Below are 21287 nucleotides of genomic sequence, written 5' to 3' on the forward strand. Positions count from 1 at the left end.
CTGGCAAGTTCAACAGTAGTGCAAAAGAAAGCAGAATAAATGCTACAGCTGATAACATGAAACTTTATTGCTGGTATGGGTAGGAAACAATTTCCAGAATATTAGAATCAGGCCAGAAAGCCAACTCCCCATACCCAGCAATTATAGCTACTTTTCTGACATTGTACACCTCAGATGTCTGATTGTAATAAATAACTAAATGGCCTCATTGATTATTTGCAACCATAAACCTAAACACACAAGCAGACATTTACACAGATGTGTCCACTAAGCCTAGTCATTTTATTGTGAAGACCTCAGATGTCTCAGTGTGACCAACTGAATATATGCATAAATAAAAATAATAAATTTCAGTTCATTATTGTCAGATGCATACAGTGCAACCCATTAAACCTCCCAGACACATGCACACAAATGTCCCTACTGATCATAGCCTCCTTAATAACTGTTTAAACCTCAGCCATCTAAATGTATCAGAATGAACAAACAAATGCTTAAATGGCCACAGTGATATTTTTCAGGTCATTGTTTTCACACACATACATCGCTACCCTTTGTGCATGCACACCCACATAACCATTCTTCCACAAAAATGTTCCTACCACATATATCCACTTTGTATATAACTCTCAAATGTCTGACTTTGAAATGACTGAAGCTGTAAACAGCACTATTAATATATTTCATACCTCTATTGTCAGACATGTAATACTCCATTATAACCTCTTTACATGCATAGATATATAGACACACATGTGCCCACCATTTAAAGCAACTTCATCAAATGTGCACACCTTACATGTCTGACTATGAGAAAAATGAATAGATTCATAAACAATGGGAACTGTAATTAATCTTGGCTCATTGCTGTTGACAGATACAGTGCAACCCTATGCACATACATACTATTTTAAGTTAATTACTGTAGATCAGTGTGTGTATGTGCCTTTAAGAAGCTATCCAAGGTCTTGCACAAGTATATAAATACTGAGCATGTGCAGTCAGACTGCCATTTGGTAGTAAGCCGGTGGTTTGCCGGTTAACTAGTCTGTTCATATTTTATGATGCTGCTATCCATCCTGATGTGTTTCTATGTATTAAAGCAACTAAATGATATATCCCGTGCCTGCTTGCCAGCTATGTTAGAGAGAAACAAGTGACATGGTGCCAGAAGTGGGATGTTTAAAGGACATGGAGTCAGAAAAGGCATGTCTAAAGGGCATGAAGTCAGAGGCTGCATAGCTAAAATGAGTCAAAGCACTTGCTTGGAACTGGTGAAATCTATAGGAGTGAATCATCCCTAAAATGTGCATACTTTGCAAAACATGCAGAAATGAATTTCCGGTTTTAAAACTTGCTCGGCGCTATTTTATTTTTGCATAATGTGAAATGAGGCATACGGAATGTTCAAAATGATATCAGCATAAACCAATATATATGATATTGATAAAATATTCAAATTACTACAGAAAATGTTTGCAATATAAAGTCCGAATTGCATAAAACAAATAAAATAAGTGGAAATGACTGCATTTTCACAAAGCATGTATTTTCGTATTAAGCAAAGATATCCAAGTTATCAGAAGTGTATAAAGTGTTCTCATGTTTGTGTAGTGTTACAGTAAAGTTATTTCATAAAAGTACAGCCATTACAAGGTATATTTTGAAGAATACAGCCATTACAGGGCATATTTTGCAAAGTACAGTATTTCTAAGAGTTTATTGTGCACTTGAATGTTATTACAAGCTCACAGAACAGTTTGTTTGCACATAATTACAAGGGCCATATTTTCAGTGTGCTTTTACATACTTTGTGGGCATGGCAGATGTATTTTGAAAACCTAGTGCACTTGTGTTTGACAATAATATTGCTGAGAACTGGAGAGTGTTTGAGGAACAGTACGATATTTTCATACAGGCTGAAATTTCTGATAAAGATGACTGTACAAAGGCATTTATTCTACTTAATTTAGCTGGATCAGAAGCCATAGAAAGGGAATGTTCATTTGTGTATGCACCTGCTATCTATTCCAGAGAAGGGGAAAACCGTCATACTATTGTACAGGCAGAGTCAAGGGATGACCCAGAGTGCTTAAAATGTAAATTTAGAGAAATGTGTAATCCCCAGACAAATGTTACTATGGAAAGGTATTTATTTTATACAAGGGATCAAAAGCCTGGTGAAACTCTTGCAGCCTATATAACCGACCTGAGAAATGAGGCTAAAACGTGCAGATTTGTTGATTTGAGGGATGAGTTGATAAAGAACAGACTTGTGTGCAGTATAAAAGATGATGCTGTGAGAAAGATTTTGCTTTGTGACAGTGATTTAACTTTGAATAAGATCACTGAGATTTTTCAGATATATAAGCTCACAGAAAAACACGCAAATATGCTTACAAATGAGAAAACCTCAGAACTTTCCAGCAAATTCCAGAGTTTGCACAGTCTCAGTGAAGCATAAGAGTGAGTCAGCAAACTCAAGGCATGGGCCCCAACCTAGTTGCATTGTCAACTGTCATAATTACAGTGGAAATCATTTGTCTTAAAGGAAGAAATGTTTAGCTTTGGTCAGCAATGCAACAAATGCAATAAGTGGAATCATTTCAAAAGGTTTTCTAAATCAAAAGGCCCATATTCTTTTATTAAAAGGGAACATTTTAAGAAATGAGATGATCAATAGGAAAGCTATGACATAGGGTCACAGGGTACTCTATGTCAATGCTGTCTCAGTGCTTCATGAAATAGTTAATGCAGTAGAGTTAACAGCAAAGAATGAAGTATTTTGTACTGTTTGGATAAATGGCAAATCCATAGAGTTCACAGCTGATATAGGTTCCAAGTGCAATTTTATGTCAGCAGAAACATTTACTAGTATGTGTCATGGTGAAAGGCTTGATTTTGCAAGGAGTATGAAGCTTGTTGCTTAATTCAGACCAAAGGTTCAGTAGTGCTTTCATGTTAACTCTGCTGGAAGGATCTACAATTTGTTATTTTATGTGGTCAAGAGTCAAGTCCAGTCATTATTAGGGCTCAGAGACAGTTTGAAAATGGGACTGCTTTCATTTAATAAGGAAGTCCATCAAGTTAGCTTAAAAGACCACTACTCTAATTTTGCCCAACACATTTTTTCTACCTATGCTTATCTTTTCAAAGACAAACTAGGGAAGCTTCCAGTTGTGTACTCCATGAAGTTAGACCCAGAGGTCAGTCCAGTTATCAGGCCAGCACATAAAGTTCCAACAACCATGCAGGACAGAGTCAAAGCCGAGCTAGATAAAATGGTGTGACAAGGTCTGATTTGTCTAGTTGCAACTTCAACTGAATGGGTATCTTCCATGGTGGTAGCTCATAAGAAAAGCTCAGATGACATCAGAATATGTACTGACCAAAGAGATATGAACAAAGCACTAAAAAGACCTCATCATACAATGCGCATAGTTGAAGATGTCGCAGACTTGAAGCCAAATGCCACTGTTTTTTTCTGTCTTAGATGCAAAAAGTTCATTTTGGCAAGTACACCTTAACAAAAAAATCATCATTGCTCACTACTTTCAATACTCCATTTGGCAGGCACAGCTTTTGAGAATGTCATTTGGGATACATTCTGCGAGTGAAATCTTTCAACATGCAATGAGCAAATTTTTTCCAGGTATCTTTGTGCTATTAAATCTCAAATAATGAAATACTCCCACCAGGTTATAATATCTTCCGATCTGATAGACCTGTAAAAGAAGGTGGTGGCGTGGCCATCCTCTACTCAAACAACCTTAACCTCTCACCATACCCTTCCCCAAGTCCTGACTTCCTCCCAGCTGAAATCATCATCCTTAACTGCCATCTGAAGCCCCACAAAAAACTTGCAATTGCCTCTATCTACCTTCCTCCTGGTAACAATCTGCCCATTCTTGAAAACATCCTATCCTGGTTCTCCCGCAACATACCATATGAGACACTTATCCTTGGTGATGTCAACACTGATTGGTCCAAACTCACAACTGCCCCCCCCCCCCAACTCAGTATCCACCTGCACGGCTTCCACCAACTTATAACATCTCCCACTCGCTTCCATAAAAATTCCACTTCCAGCTCCATCATAGATTGGATCCATACCAATTACCCCCACCAATACCACAATCCCAACACCTTACCTGACTCCCTCAGTAATCTTCTCCCTACCACCATCTTAAGACACTACTCCCATATTCCTAAACCCCACACCTTATCAAAGACTGTCGAAAACTATCGACTTTCAATTCATCCCAATTTAACTCCATTCTCCACAACATAGATTGGGCCATCCTAAAACACCTCCCCCTAAACGATGCTGTGCGCACTTTCAAAAGCATCTTCATGAATACTCTAAACTCCTTAACTCCCTCTAGGAAGATCAGAGTAAAATCAAACCATGCTCCCTGGCTCTCCAAAGAGACTAGGTCCCTTATGAAACAAAGAGATCATGCTTGGAAAACCTGGACTAAAACTAAACAACCACCTTTTCTTCAAAAATACAGGCAACTGAGGAACCTTGCAAAAAAACATGCAACTAATGACAAAAAGTTATACTATAGCTCTGCTCAGCTTAACAACAAATCTAATCCTCGAAAATTTTGGTCAACTCTCAACAACATCCTCTATCCTGGAAAGCCCTCTAATCCCTCCCCATACCCTAACTCTTCCTCTCAGGAAACAGCTACCCTCCTGAATAAACACTATCTCTTCCATCCAAAATCTGGTAACCTCTTAGCCAAACTCTACTTCGACACCCACCCCTCCAAGTCCCACTAACACAACTTGGTTTTCTTTTGAGCCAGTTCCCATTACTTACATCAAATCTGTACTACACAAGCTGAAACCTTGCTCTCCTTCCACTGACAATCAAGCTACCGACCCATTGCCATTCTGTCGCCCCTCTCCAAGATATTAGAAAAATGTATTCACTTACAGCTTCTCAATCACCTCCTCACACACCACTTACTTACCCCTACCCAACATGGATTTCATCCTCACCACAGCACCACCACTGCCCTCCTCTCCTTCACTCATATCATTGCAGTGGCCCTAGACAACAATAAACTCATTTCCTGTCTCTTCCTAGATCTCTCCAAAGCCTTCAATACTGTCTCTCATCCTCTACTACTATCCAAACTCACAAATCTCCACCAATCCCCCTCCACACTTGCCTGGTTTAATAGTTACCTATCTGTCAGGGAACAATCTGTCAAATGGCTCTCATCCTCCTCACCTTTCCTTCCCATCTCCACTGGTATTCCCCAAGGCTCCATCTTGGGACCCCTTTTGTTTAACATCTTCACCAACGATCATGCAAAGAATCCTCCATTATTCAGTATGCCGACGACTCCACACTTATATCCATCTCAAATAACATTCTGGAACTACACTCCCTGACCCAACAGGCCCTACCATCCACTGAACAATGCCTCTCTCACAACCTATTGATCCTAAATCCCAAAAAGACCAAACTCCTACTTTTCCTTCCCCGTTCTCTTTCTCATCACAAAACCTCCTTTTTTATTATATCTTCTAACAATACAACTATCCAACCTGACACCCACACAAAACTCCTAGCGGTCATTATCGATGAACTAAAGTTCAATCTACACATACTCCGATGTATAAAAATAACAAACCAGAAACTAGGTCTGCTATATCAGAACAAAAAATTCCTAACCCCTGAATCTAGATTTACCCTGGGCCAGGCACTCCTCCTCCCCTCCCTCTTATATGCTGCTTGAGTTCTTACCAATATCCAGGCCTCCACTCTAAACAAACTCCAACAGACTTACCATAAAATAGCCAGATTAATTACTAACTCCCCATACAACTCACACCACTGCATTTCTTTAAACTCTCTTCAATGGATTGAACTTCCACAATTTATATCTTATCAATTTCATATGCTACACTCTATTCTTTATAAACCCTCCTTCTGTCCATCTCTATCTTCCTTAGTCTCCATCTACATCCCATCCCGGACCCTCTGTACTTCTAACCAACAATTACTTGATATCTACCATCCAAAAAGGTCAGTAGGCAAACTACTCTACAAACACTCCCTTGCCCATGCTTGGAACAAACTTCTCTTTAATTTACGTTCAATCTCCCACACCTCACACTTTAAAAATGAACTAAAAGCTTATTTTCTCAATTCCAGAACCTGCCCTTGCCATGACCCTACATAGTCTTCCTTCCCTTTATGTACCCTCAAAAGGATCATACGTAGTACCTCATTACACCTCTCTCTCCAATGTGTCTACTATGCATTTGCATAATTTTACACAAACAAAATTTTTTTATTGTTGACCTATTTCAATATAAAATTGTTACTTAGCTTATTTTTCATGCAACTTTAACTTTATGCATGTAACCCAACATATGTGAATCTTTTTGCTATAACTGCTATTATATCAATATTGTTTAAAACTGTACTTGTTTAAAATGTACTACTGGAGCTTTTCTCCTCCGGTTTCCACTGAAAAAGGGCCACAAGCCCAGTTGGACAAACCCGGTTAACAAATGTCAATAAATAATAAAAAATAAATATTATAGTAGACATACTAGTAGGAGGTCATGATGAAGCAGAACATGACAGAAACCTCAGAAAAGTTCTAGAAAGAGCACATCAAGTGAATCTTAAGCTCAACCCACAGAAATGCAAATTCAGACTGCAAGAAGTTACTTATGTTGGTCATTTATTCACTAGTAAAGGCCTATGAGAAGACCCTTCAAAGCAAATAGCCATTCTCAAGATGCCAGCTTCAAATAATGTTCAAGGCCTGCAATGTTTTATTGGCATGGTCAACTACTTAGGCAAGTTCATTCCACACTTGAGCCAGCTTTCAGCACCGCTTACAGAGCTGACATGTAAAGATGTATCCTGGTCTTGGTTAGAGTAGCACCAAAGAGCATTTGATGTCCTGAAACAGAGAATTGCTAGCCCACCAACTCTCAGATAAGATATGATGTTCACAAACCAGTTACACTTTCCTGTGATGCTTCAAAATTTGGTCTTGGTGCAGTCATTTTACAAGAGGATCAACCTGTTGCCTATGCATCGAGAACTCTTACCCAAACTGAGATACAGTATGTCCAGATCGAGAAAGAGCTTTTGGCAATTGTGTTTGCATATTTGATGTTCCACGATTATGTTTATGGTAGACCTATTCAGATCAAAGCAGACCACCAACCTCTAGTCACTATATTGAGAAAGCCTGTGCATTCAGCTCCAGCCTGACTGCAACATGATGCTGAGATTGCAAAAGTATATCAATCTTGTCTACAAAAAAGGCAAATTTCTTTATCTGGCTGAAACATTGTCTAGATCACCCAGAAACAACACAGAACAGCATGATAATGAGAATCTTGATTTTCAAGTCATGGAAGTGAGAACATATTCTTCCACATGTCTTGATGAGATGAGAGATCACACAGCCACAGATCCAGTTTTACAAAGGCTCAACTACTTTATCAATCAAGTACGGCTGTCAAAGCAATCTAGTTTACCTCAGGAAGTGCAACCTTGTTTTTCATACAGAGATTAGATTTTGTCTGCCAAAGGTATCATAGTGAAAGGTCCAAAAGCAATTGCTCCAAAGTCTTAGCAACCAGAGTACATTACTATCTTGCATCGTGGTCACCCAGGAACTGACTCTACCAAAAGAAGGGTGAGAGAGAGCTAGTATTTTGGCCTCCTATGTCACAAGACATTGAGAGACCACTTTTATCTTGTTCAATGTGTAACTGTACTAAGCCACGTCAACAGAAGGAACCACTTCAGCTAAACTAGATTCCGGAACTACCTTGGTTGACAGTAGCTATGGACATTTTCAGTGGAATGGTCAACCTTATTTGGTGTTAGTAAACTCTTACTCCAATTGGTTTGAGATTGACCTACTTCTTAACCTAGCATCCAGTGCAATCATTACTAAGATGAAGCATCATTTTACAGTACACGGTATTCCACACAAAGTTATTTCTGACAATGGCACTCAATTTACAAGACAACAGTTCAAAAGATTTGCAGAAGAACGGGACTTCACTCATGTCACAAGTAGCCCTGAGTACCGGCAGGCAAATGGTTTGGTAGAACATGCAGTTCAAAGTGCAAAACAGTTACTAGAGAAGTCAGAACAAGATAATAGTGATGCTTCCCTGAATCTCTTGAATCTCAGAAATATTCCTCTTGATAAATATCTTGCTTCACCTGCTCAAGAGACTTCTGTCAAGATAAACCAGAACCATATTACTAATCAGTAGTCAATTGCTGGTTCCATTTGTCAAGAAAAACAGATCTGTAAAAAACAATCTGTTGAAGAAGCATTTAACCCAGAAGTCCTACTATGATAAAACCAACAAACTGCTCAATCTATTATGAGGAGGAGAAGTGGTAAGGATTCAAATGTCCAAAGGTTATGATTGGATTAGTGTTATGAACAGTATTGCCCATAGCTGAGATCGTACATTGTAGAATCACAAGTAGTCTTTAGGCAGAATATGAAGCATTTGAGACTGATGTGTGAGCCTATACCACAGCACATAGCCTGAGAGAAAGACTATCTCAGAGTGAGTTGTCTGGTGCTCCAATATTCCTGATCCTGTGATGAATACAGACGTTCCTGATATGACTTGTGCACCATGGACTGTCCCTGTTGCTAAGTTTGGTCCAGACTGTTATTTTACGAGATATGGTCGCATCTCTAAGCCCTTTAACAAATATGAAGCAACCTGGACATGAACATTGTGTTTTGTTTCTAATGTATATAATAATGCATGCCTAGCTCTAATATTGTTTTTACAAAGGGCAATCTTTTTAAGAGGGAGGATGTAGATCAATGTGTGCGCATGTACCTTTAAGAAGCTATCCAAGGGCTTGCACAAGTATATAAATACTGAGCATGTGCAAATCTGGCTGCCATTTTGTAGTAAGCTGTAGAGATGTAAGCATGTATGTATGTAAGATCTGTCTGTTAACTACTTTGTTCATATTTTATGATGCTGCTATCCATCCTGATGTGTTTCTATGTATTAAAGCATCTAAATGATATACCCCACCTGCTTGTCATCTATGTTAGAGAGAGACGAGTGACACTTACTAAATAAAAAAAAAAAAATTATCCTAACAGCTGATCGGCAGCAGCTGTCAAACAGGACCCCAATCATGTAGCAGACAACTTAGCACATTAAAACCTTTTCTTTCCTGGGCTAGTAATTAAAAAAGTGGCATGCAACATATCTTTATTTTATTTGATTTTCAGTTTATATCAAACATCCGTCAGCTAATGCAGCCTGATCCAATGGGAAATGCCTGGTTGCTGCTGCATTCAGCAGCCAAGTCAGTCTCCCGTGAAGTGCCATTCGTGGCTCTCTGAAATACTGAGTACATGTAATCAGAAGTAATCAGTTTTTTCTCTATTGGCCATACATTTCAACGTGGGGCTGTTTTGAAAACAGCTTATCTGAATAAGTCAATATCTGTAGCACAAATCAGAACTCCATGCATGTACTAGTGCACATATGTAAAGGACTGAGTCCAGAAATGGGATGAATTAACATATTTTAAGCAACAATTAACAAAAAAGAGAGAGATTTTTTTTTTCATTTGCAGGGGTTGCAGATTCACAGACTAGTACCACAAGCTACCCCTTGTTATTCCATTAGTGGAGTGCTTCTGATGACAAAGATAAAAATAATAATCATACTGATGAAACAATATATGTGGATTCAGATCTATGTGAAAACTATTCATTTTATGGTAGTGGACTGACAGAATGGCCAAGTGTTGAACACCTTTTTTGCATGTAGCTTATTGAAAATGTGTTAAGTGATTTTCAGAATCTAAGTCTCATTATATAAGACTTATATAGTGTGATCTATGTATATAAATGCCTTGCAAAAGGAATGCAAAGGGACCTTCTCCTCCTAGTCAGTGTATTTAAGTATGCTAAATTTTTGTGTGGCCAAAAAACAAACTATTAAAGTAATACCAGATGGTCTTCTGTGTAATAAGAACTCATTAGTTGGCTGGTTTACATATGCAATAGTTCTGGGGAATAGCAAGATTTGTTGTCTTTATAACAGCATGTTGTACAAAATGGTAGAACTGTTCTCAATGTGTACTTGTGTCTAATAGTACTGTGGAAGAGCAGTCAACTTAATGGGAGCACATGAAGCTTTGTTGGGAAGTTGGTGCCACAAAACATTCTAACATACTTCTCAACTGTCCAGATTTTCACAGAATGTCCAGATTTTTGCCTGATATTTTTGGTCTGTTCCTCATAAAATTTGTGGTTTTCTGGTAAATCACTGGGATGATTTGAGGATTGAAGTCACTAAATAATGACATACATTTGAGTTTCAGATTTCAAATTCTTCAGAAAATGTGTGTTAACACAAACCCTGTTGTTCTAGCAACTTTCTAAGCTTCTAAGAGCAATATTTAAAATATGTCCATATATTTGGGCTTTTGTCCCCCCATTTTGTTAGGCTTTGTCCAGATTTCTTGCACTAAAAGGTTGAGAGGTATGCTTTCTAGGTGCCAAATCATATGGGTTACTGATGACTTTACTAGTGTTTAAAGTATTTCAAATGAAAAAGGTTCACAGAAATTGCAGGAATTACAAGATATGACAGTCACTGACTGCTGTAATGTATATACATAAAAGGAATCAAAGGAGAGATGAAAATATATCTGGTTATACAGATGCTAAGGTGGACAGAACACTGTCAGTTTGGTGGCAGACTAATTGAAATGCTAAGAGAAACTTCTGTATGGCTTTGTATGATAAAACAACAAAAAAAATGATTGTCTAATGAAAACCTAAAAATCTAAAGGGGCCACTACCTGGAGAAACAGCTGAGCAGGATGTGCCAGTGGTGCAAACAATATACTGTTATGATGGCTGGTAACCATAGTTAGGACTCTTCAAATTTTTCCTATGTCTAAATGTCACATAATAACCAATAGGTACAAGAAAAATCCTGCCGGAAGTGTCAAAAGGCAGGTACTTTGGTCAAATATGCAGATGCTAAACTAGTAAGTACAAGATAAAAGAGAAAGTTTATGCACAGTATTAAAGGCACATGAAGTGAGTAACACAGACGGTGAAACTGATTCAGTAGAAATGGCTAAGTGATGCAAAATTTGTTAGGCTAGAAGCACATTGCTTGGTAATATACAAGAGCTTACATGGGTCACCCCAATGATAGTATGAGTGGGACTGATCATGGAAGTGGGGTAGCAGCAACTAATTTCTGTTACTGGTTCTAATTAACCTCTTTGACACAGTGTTAAAGCAATTGTTAATTACTGAATGCATATATTCATAAGAACCTAGCATCCAATGGTAAAATGAAGGTATTAGTGATGCATAATGTGTTACTCAATGATGATAGCAAAACATAGATATTGTTTATGTCTATCAAAGCCAGAACACAATAACCATGCTGAGAACAGAAACTAAATGGATTTGAAGTGAAATTTCTTCAACACCTGACATAGGAGATCGTAAAATGATAGTTGTAAGGTCACCACTGAAAAGGCATCACAGCTGTTACTGATACATAATGGAGGATGGGCTTTTAGCTAACAAGAATTAGTATGGCTATGTGAATACCAAAAGTGGGCTACAAGACCCATTAGACAAGATGGACATTAGATGGTAAGCACTCAAGCCTTAGAATGTTGCAAAATTAAAGGTCACAAGATGGAGGAATGACCAGACCAAGTATATATAAAACAGCAATCTTGCACCCATAGATGCCTAGATGAATAACCAGATCCATTCTTATAAAAGATGAATAACCAAACATAGTTTCACAGGAGCATAACTGTATGGAGACATAACTTCTTAAAAAGTGGATGTTCACAACTGTGCATCAGTCATGCTGGATAATACATCACTTCGCCAAATGAGTGATCATTCCCAGCATCATCCCAGTGAAGACACATAATTAATTAACATATATCACAGAGTCCCTGGACAGAAGATTCTCTTCTGATGGCAAAGTCACCTGATGAACATATCCGGGACACTCAAGTAAGTCTTGCTGGAGATGAGCAAAGTTGTACTGAGTGTCTGAGGAAACCACCACCATGCTGAATTTGTGAAGGGTTAGCAATAAAATATGGCTTAATAACAACATCATGGAGCATTGAAGCATTACCTGTACAAGGTCACTTTACTAATTTAGGAACTGTTGAGTCAGCATCAAAAGCTTGCTGAGTGGATATAAATATTTAATGACTAAATATCTAATCACAGTTAACATGCAGTATTCTTATTAGTATGGTATAGAACATGTGCATTACAAATCTATTTTATAGCTAGTATCCTATGTAGCTATTCGTATTGTCTTATTGAAGGCATGTAGTACTTACCTACTTAAGGTATTTAAGAAAGATAAAGGAGGGGTGCCATATGCAGACATTACAATGCATGCTGTAAGCAGGTAAAAACTTGCACCCATCTTAGGTGCTTCTCTGTTACTCTGATCAGCAATTAAACACGTATTAAATCTCTCCCCTATCTGGTGTGCTATTATTCTATATGTTATATAATGCATAGTAGTAGTTTATGCACTACATCAATCCCAAAATGAAAGTCTTCTCTACAGAAGTATTTAAATATGCCATTATTCATATATAAAGGTGAGTCATTTTGTTACCAGCTGAGATGATCCCAGTTTCCATTTTAAAGTCCTCAGAGACAACAAGGGTAACATGACTCGTTTATGGAGTTTTGACATATAGGCAGACTGGACACCACAGACCACTTTTCGGCTGTTAGTTTAGAAATATAGAAAAGATACAGAACTCATGCGTGCAGACAGATAATATGATTATGCCGCAGCCCTGCATAGCAAAGATCGTGCAACAGTAATCAGAAAACAAAGTAACTACGATTAGATACAGTCATATGCAAAGAACTACCAAAATAATGCAAACCACAGTGAGCCTAAAATGATCAACTGTATTCTAAGGGACCTACTGTCTAATAAGAAAATAGTGTAAAGAAATAATTTCATACCTTAGATGAAACTTGCTTGCCATTTCTAGTTTTACAATTAAAATTCTTTGCATTCTTTTAGAAGAACTGAAACAATAGAGTACATGCTTCTCAAGTGTTGTTTGAAGGTAGGTGTGTTGGGATTGCTGTATGAATTTTTATAGATTGCTACAGGGTAAGTGAAACGTCTGTCTCAACATGTGTTGGTTTCAAATGTCATAGCTGTGTTTATTAATGTGCAGTAGAAGTTTAAACTTCCTTCCTTCCTGATGTTGCTGGTTGTGAGGGGGGAGGGCTTGTGCAAGGCCATTATGGAGTCCTGTGTCATTTGCTGAAAGAGGGACAGCATCTGTGTAGCTGGATGCCAATAATCACTTGTAGGTAGAAAAGAAAATTAAGGCTGGGGGATATTATGTGCAGGTAAAGGTAACCAAAAAAGAAATGCCCTTGATTTGTTCAAAAGTTTAATACAACCTGGGTCATGTAGAGCACAGGTTTGCTATGACTGCTTTGACAGTGAAAGCCTGTAAGCTAACAGCGGCAATGTCTAACAATTCATAATTATGTACAGGGCAGATCTTTACACAAGACAGTAGATTTAATGCTGGTAAATGGTAAGAATGCATCAGAAGTGAAAATGTTCCCTGTATGTGTGCTGGTAATTATAGTGTTTTTTATTTTAAGTATCACAAATTTAAAAAAAGTTATCAACTAACAGCTGCAGTAAAAATAAATAACCTAATTTTCCTCCACATGACCCATCAAATGTGAGACAAGGGCTGTGTACACTATTACCTAATCCATTGTATCTGTTACTGGTGAGAAGTGAGAGAGTGTCAGCACCAACGTATAACGCACACTAACGTCAGCACATTGCAAGCTGCAACCATGTAGATACTAGCATGCTGGCTCACTTGCAAATGTCTTGAAAGTTCTTGTCAAAGATTTCCTCTGTTTTTGTACTATGTATGCAAATACTAGCAAATGTCTTGAAACTTCTTATCAAAGACATCCTGTGTTTTAAAGCTACACACGTTTTCACTGGCACTAGATTTTCAGTATTTTTTTTTGGTCTATATCCTGTGGGATGTTTTATGAAAATGAAGCATTGGAATCACAAGAGGGAGACAGTCCACGAAATCCATGTGTGTCAGAAAAGTAGCACTAACATTGTTTTACAACCCATACACACAGACAATCAACTTGCAGGAGTTAACTACTGCACTCAAAAGGAGTAAATGCAGTTAAAAACTATAGTATGCATATCCCTTAATTTGTTTATTTGTTAACTGAGTAAATGAACTGCTTCATCATGGACCCTTTCCAGCTATGACCAGAGCCACTAGAGAAAAAGTAAATACAAACTTTACTTTTAAGTACCCGATCAAGTCTACATGTTTTGGGGAGGAAACCTGAAAATATGCAGACATGGGAAAGAACATGCAAATTCCACATAGACAGTAACCTGTGGTTAGGACTGAACCCTGGACCCAAAAATGGAGAATCAGTATCCACTGAACAGTAATACCACCCTGCATTCTTCTCTGCTATCAGATTCAGTTTAAACAGACTAACTACAGGCATTCTGCAGAGTACTACTAAAAAGGTATTGCCAGAGTTCAAAGTCAAAGCATCACACTGCTGACAGAAAGATGCAGGAAATGGAACTTAGGAAAGCCCATGAAACATGCAGGAGGCAGAGCAGAACTATCATAGAAACTGCACAGCAGTCCATTTGTGAATCAGCACCACAGCGATTTGTCTGTGCATATCAAACTTCTCCAAGGCTCGATAGGTGAAATGGGCAGATTAAGAAAGAAAAAAAAATCTCTTTGGGATCATTTGAGAGAAAGCACATTTTAGTGTGAATGCTTGTATGTTTGCAATGAACTTTTTATCTATTGGAATCCTTGGGGAAGAGTATGTTCTTGTAGTGTACCTGCTATCTTAGTTTTCACTGGCTTAGGAATAACTCCCTTTAAGTTTCTAATTTTACTACAAACTACAGAAGGTACCCAGTGGAGTTACTGGTAGAAGGGTCTTTTGAATGATGCTGGGTCAATACCAAAGAAAAGGAAAAGGGTAGGAGATCAGATTATCAGTTATCCAGGACAAATCCTTCCATCCTTACACACTTTCTCTGAGATATCCTTACAGTCCTCTTATGTCATCCACTCAGTCTACAGTAGCAAGGGTTCAAACTTGCATTCATCAAAAGCTGATGACAGTAGCAAGAGATGATTATCACCTCCAATGTTCTGGGATGGTACTAGAATATCATGTCCAGTTTTCCCATATCTGATTATTAGGAGCTTGATGAGACCTGGGCAGATTATATGAAGGGGATGGGAAACTTCTGCTTCAACGCGTTGGCTTTAAGTCTTTTAGTTCTTAATAATCTGCATTTAAAGCTTTGACTTCCTTCCTGGTCTCCTCTAGTCAAAGCTCAATGGTCTGTCTCAGCTTTTGATAGTCTACTACCCCTCACCTCTTTCAAGCTACTGAAGGTTCACTGACAACAGTAAAGGGGACTCTTACAGTGCCTCCTGTGCCAAGGAACCCATTTGCTAGATGTGTAGACATTTTTTGACATATACTAGGATCTGTTCTTGGAGGTTTGAAACCGGGTTTAATGTCCATGCATGACTCTAGGCAGGCCTCTCATGACAAGGTACCACATCCAGTATGTCCTAAACAAAATGTTGCAGCCATGTCACATGACACTCAGCAACCACCTGCCATTTGTTCATTACTGCAGGTTGGGGTGAGCTCAGGCTGCCTGCTGATGGATTCATGGGGAAAAAAGCTGCCTCCTTTATCATTGGCAACCCCTGGGTATTTAGGGATACTGAAGATCCAGAACTGTTTGTTTTAGACACAGACAGAAATAATGAGACCTACTGTCCTGATGTCTCTTTAGGGAAGACACTTAGTCTTTTGTGGACATCTATGGACTACATACAGCTCATATGGCTTCAAACCAGAAATGGCTGAATAATATCTGCAAATGGCTGAATAATATCTGCAAAAGGAGGATGAAGAACCTAAGACCATCCCACCCATGGAACCTGCCCAAAAGAATGCTACTTATGTAGCCTGGAAGCATATACACTCCATTTCTGCTCTCAGGAATGTAGATATCCTACACAAAGCCCTACTAGAGGGGAAAGACATTCTTAGAATGCATGCCATCTCAAATTTCTTTATGATACTGTAGGTCCAGCAAAGACTCAGAGATTACAACACTTTTCAGTTTTCTGCTGGATAAGGACTCAATTTTTGGACAGAGTACAGTAGACTCCCTTGTCTTTTGCATTAGGTCCATTAACTATATGTTACATCTGTCACAGTTTAAGTCCTGTCCATCCATACATTTCCCATTTTTGCATATGGGGTCAGGGTGCCACTTCAACACTGACGATCACCTAGATCCAAGGGTGGCTAGCCCTGCCACTGTAACACACACACACACACACACACACACACACACACACACACACACACACACACACACACACACACACACACACACACACCTAGTGCCAATTTACAGTGTCCAATCCACCTGTTCCATGTCTTTGGAATGTGGGAGAAAACTACAGCACCCAGAGGAAACCCAAGCTAACACAGGGAAGACATGCCACAGAAGGCACCCCAGCCAAGAATTGAACTGGGAAACTTTTTACTGTGAGGCAGCAATGAAAACCACTACACCAGTGTGTCATGTAATACTAAACAGAAAATGCAGGGTGAAACAACATTTTTTTTTGAAAAATTTCAAATAAATCTCCTGGTGCCATAGATTTTCTTCTTAAAAGAGTACAAAATAACATGACAATTTGCTTAAATAATGTTAAGTTGACTTTTTGATTGATTGGTTCATCATACACTAGAATTAAACAAACCAACATTGTAAAGACCACGATAACATCAACTATCTGAAACAGAAAAATCACAGATATTTAAAAGTCACAGCAACACTGACTAATGTAGGTCTGTGTTTTAAACCTTTACTAGTAGAAGCTTCATACTTAAAAATGGCATTCTAACTTTAATAAATCTTGCAGTTATTTTTGTCTAAGTGCAGCCCCACCCGCTAAACATCAAAGTTTTACCCATCAAGCTTTGGCCTTGTTGTTCTATAGATGTGGCAAATCTTTTCTCAGATCCCCCATGGATAGAGCTGTCTTCTAACATCTCGGCTAGGAAGAATTTGTACAAGTAGTCCAAACCCCACCCCCTGAATGGCGATTGTTACAGGAATGAAACTGATGCTGATGTAACAGGTAGTTAAGGGACCTAATACCACAATGACATAGAAGTTTGCTTCTTACCACTCTGTTCAAAAATTTAGAGTCCTTCCTTATTCGGCAGCTAAGTAGAAAAGTGCTGCGATCTCTGGATGTCATTGTTATATGCTCACTGATATTCCTTACAAAGTATACTCTTTGCATAATGCCATACTCTTCTAATCTCCATCTAAGAAAGTGCTTGTGCCCCTCAACCCAAGGCTGTCATGGTCTACCATCACCAGAATGGGTAGCTATGCCCTCATCCACCCCAGTCTTTTCACTCCATTGCCTGTTCTACAACAGGGATCATATATGGTAGCAGGTGCATAAAATTGGCCAGGACTCTACCTTTCCCCAGGATAGGCACAGCAATCTTCCTCTGCCATGTCATGCCATGAAGTCCCTGGACCACTAATCAAATTCAGGGCAGCTAGGTCATTCTCATGGCTTTAAATCCTTATGCAAATGGCATTGCAGTAAAGCTGGCATTGTATCTCCCTCCACAGACAGACTGTGACTTGCCAATACACTGTGCAGGTCTTCACAAGGCAAAGAGACAGGTGGTAAGAAATAAAAGGGCAAAGACAGAAAACAAGCAGAATGTTGAATTCACTTAAATGATGGGCTAGATTGGCTAATAATCTTCTTTTGTCATCAAACATGTGAATCTAAAGGTACTCTTTGGAAAAGTGACTTACACTGCAACTCTACAGCGGTCATAGTGATATCTCCTTTTTTGGATTTAAAATGCACTGTAAAACTTAATGGTGCATTATTAATGTGTATCTTTTTCTTAAACAGTATGGGATAAACTGCCTTTGCTGTCAGTCTGCATGTAAATCAGCATCCATCAATGGCTATCAATCAAATTCCGTGAATGTATCAGAGTAATCAAGAAATTTATGCAAAAATGAACCCCGTATTGCAGAAGTCAAAGTGTTGCATGCCAGTATAATGGACAAGGGTGGATTATGGTAAGTACTTCACAGCTTATTTATTGTCAAAACCTCAGAACGGGCCTCTCTGACCATCACAACAACACATTTAATCGATACAGTAACACAAAGAGGGTCAGCAAAAACCTAATCACTAGTTAATATGTCCTAGCTACTACCTCATTTGTAAAAAAATCCAAGTCTTGGGTGCATTTAAAATGGTTAAAAGTCACAAGATAAAAATGAAAGCTATCACAGTCGATCACATGCCCAAAGGCTAGCTGTATAGATCATTCTATAAATCACTGATAAAGTGTAAAAATCACTTTGTTTGCATTCCAATAAACCATTTTCTGGTCACTCATATCATGAACTGCTCCTTCATTATCCCCTCTGTCATACAAAAGACACACTGTGTTGCCTTAGTTCCTCGTCTGTACAATACTCATGCAAACCCTTTACCTTCCTGCGATCATAAGGTTTTTATTTAATCTGATATGCAATTATTCAAATCTGATTTTCTGCTCACTTTTTTTCATCTATCAGAACCAGTAATGATCCTAGATAGAATCAGTTACTTATTTTAAACTCATATCACTTAGGATTAGCACCATAGACGTATGCACACATGCAGTAATATTTAATATACTACAGGTCTGGATTGAAAAAGATTGAAAGGTGACTTTCGAAAAGCAGAGAAAGAACTTAAAGAACCTTAGAGATGAGGTACTCTGTCTCAGTGAGTGAGTAACTATAGTAGCTAAATGAGCTATTTCACCAGCAGTGGTAGTGTGTGTTGGATCACTGAGTAAACAAAATAATTCCTTAAAAACTTCAGTGGTGATACAAGAATAAAGAAGATTTTTTTGTGGTTGACATAAACCTACAATGGTCATTTTATAATGGTGACACAGAAGCAATTGCTTATTAAATGATTTGCTCAAAGTTACAAATTGTGGAGATGGATACTGAAGGAATTAAGAAGTATAGTATGAAACTTGTTAGCATCTTGCTGATTTAACCCTCTGTACTAAACTAACTTATGAAATTCCACAAATAGTGGTTCCCTTGTAGAAGGGCAAGTCTATGATAAGTTGAGCAACTGCAACTACAGGCCAGGCAGTGGAACCTCTACCCTAAATAAAGTTATGGAAGAAAATTTGTAGAGCAGGTTGGCTGAGGTTTTATATGCCAGCTGTCTTGCAGAGCAGGTAGGTTAAATTCTTGTAGGCTTATGGTCTTGCAGATGGTCAACAGCATCCCTTATTGCAGTAAAGCTGTTGTCAGATAACATAGCCCATTTTGTAATTGGGACACTACTGAACTGAACAGAAAGTGCCACAGAATGTGATCTATGTTGAACTTCATTTAGTCAGCAGACAATGCAACACTTTGGAGGGTGTGCAGGAAATGAAAAGGTATGGAGTGGGATTCAATGGAGAAGTCAGTAAGAAACTGACTGACCAGAGCAGAAATTATCAGCAAGGCAGAAACCTACTGCAAAAGTGTCAGTAATGAGTGTGACACAGGTAGGTTTCATAGTCATTGCAGTCCTGTATAGTGTGTCAGATGTGACCTTGTGACAGGAAACCAAACTCAAGGCAAGTAGCCCACAGTTGAGGCCATTCTCTGGTGAAAATGGGATTTAATGGAAAAGAGTGCAAGGTAATAAATGCACTTGTCTTGCTTGGGAAAACATTGGGAAACCATCAATGTGGCAATTATGCGAATTATAAAGGAGGAGGAAAAAATGAATTATTAAATTAGGATAAATTACTTTATTCAATAGGAATGGGGTGGGGAGAAGGCAGGAAGGCCAGCAGGATACTGGAATACACAGTCACTTGTCGATGTTCTCTGTACTGGTATTGCAACATCTGAAAGACTATTCTGTTCTGGTGACCATGCAGAGAAACGAAGATTAAGCTGGTAAAGGTGTTCTAAAAAGAGGCTCCAAAATTATGAGAAGAATAGAGAAGGTGAAATGTGAATTGGAAAGATTGCTGGTGCTTAGCTTGTGTATGCTGGATTACAAAAAATGAATGTGTGGATCTAACAGCATATATTAAAATGCCAGTGTATGAGGTAGACAGGGAAAGGAAACACAAGGAAGATGAGCATGATTTACAGTAGAAAGGATGATGATGATAGGCGTCAGATTGTATTTTATGATGAAGATGTAGTGGTGCCCTGGAATGTATTTCTAGACAAGTGCTAAAAAAATCTGATTATTTTTCATGGTGAAAGTGATGGTGGAGTTCTGGCATACCTTTCTATATGAAAAATGTTTAGTGTTGGAGCTAGGGACAAACAGCAGAAGTCAGCAAAAAAGGTGGGGGGTGTAGAGGAATTACCTTTAGTGCTTAGATGGACTGAAAGGCAAATATGTGAAAAGGAAAAGAAGCATTATCTATCTCTATGTTTCCAACTTTTTCTCAAATTCATTAATGTGATGTCATTCACATTTACTGTACATCTCTGTCATCATATATCACTGTAGTTATGCCCTGCTCTGTCTTGGTTGTCAAAACTCTGTCTTAATTGTTACCACTCAAACGTTTACACTATGTTCATCATTACTTGCATATGCACACATCACCATTCCTAGCTGCTAATTCAGTGACACTAAGTTCACCTGATTTCTGAGATCTGGTACAGTAGTACCTCTTCACTGACATGTCTGTCCATCTGTTGTTCTGTATCCCTGATTTACAACTCGTATATATTTGTAGCTATTATGTCATCCCTTGTTATTGTTTTGGCAATATATCTAGCTCCATTTGTACTTTTATTAATCATGTGTTGTTTCTTTTCTAACACATAGGATTATATTCTGTTCTCTGATCATAATGAACCTATGTGTTCGATGCAAGGATGTCAAGAAATTCAACTGGAGAATGGAAACTATGAAGTACTAGAGGTGAATCTTGACATTCTTGTCAAGACCATTCAAGTAAGTGAGTAAAGACTAGATCATAAATTCTTCATAGTACATAGAAATTTAGTTGTGCCAATGTACTACTAGTCACATACGA

General features: G+C 38.4%; 1 protein-coding gene across 3 annotated transcripts in view; it reads right to left on the reverse strand.

The window, feature by feature from the left end:
- Positions 1 to 21287, reverse strand: part of LOC122790830 — a 754878-nt gene that overhangs the window by 429889 nt on the left and 303702 nt on the right. Inside the window, exon 1 of one of the 3 annotated variants that reach the window (XM_044058467.1) lies at positions 13047 to 13158. The exons of the other annotated variants lie outside the window; for them this stretch is intronic. The gene's annotated coding sequence lies outside the window, so the exon portion shown is untranslated. Of the gene's footprint in view, positions 1 to 13046; positions 13159 to 21287 lie in introns of those variants that run through there. 3 annotated transcript variants of the gene reach the window in all.

Source organism: Protopterus annectens, chromosome 16.part0 (assembly GCF_019279795.1).
Source record: "Protopterus annectens isolate FY-2018-M chromosome 16.part0, PAN1.0, whole genome shotgun sequence".
Lineage (NCBI taxonomy): Eukaryota > Metazoa > Chordata > Ceratodontiformes > Protopteridae > Protopterus > Protopterus annectens.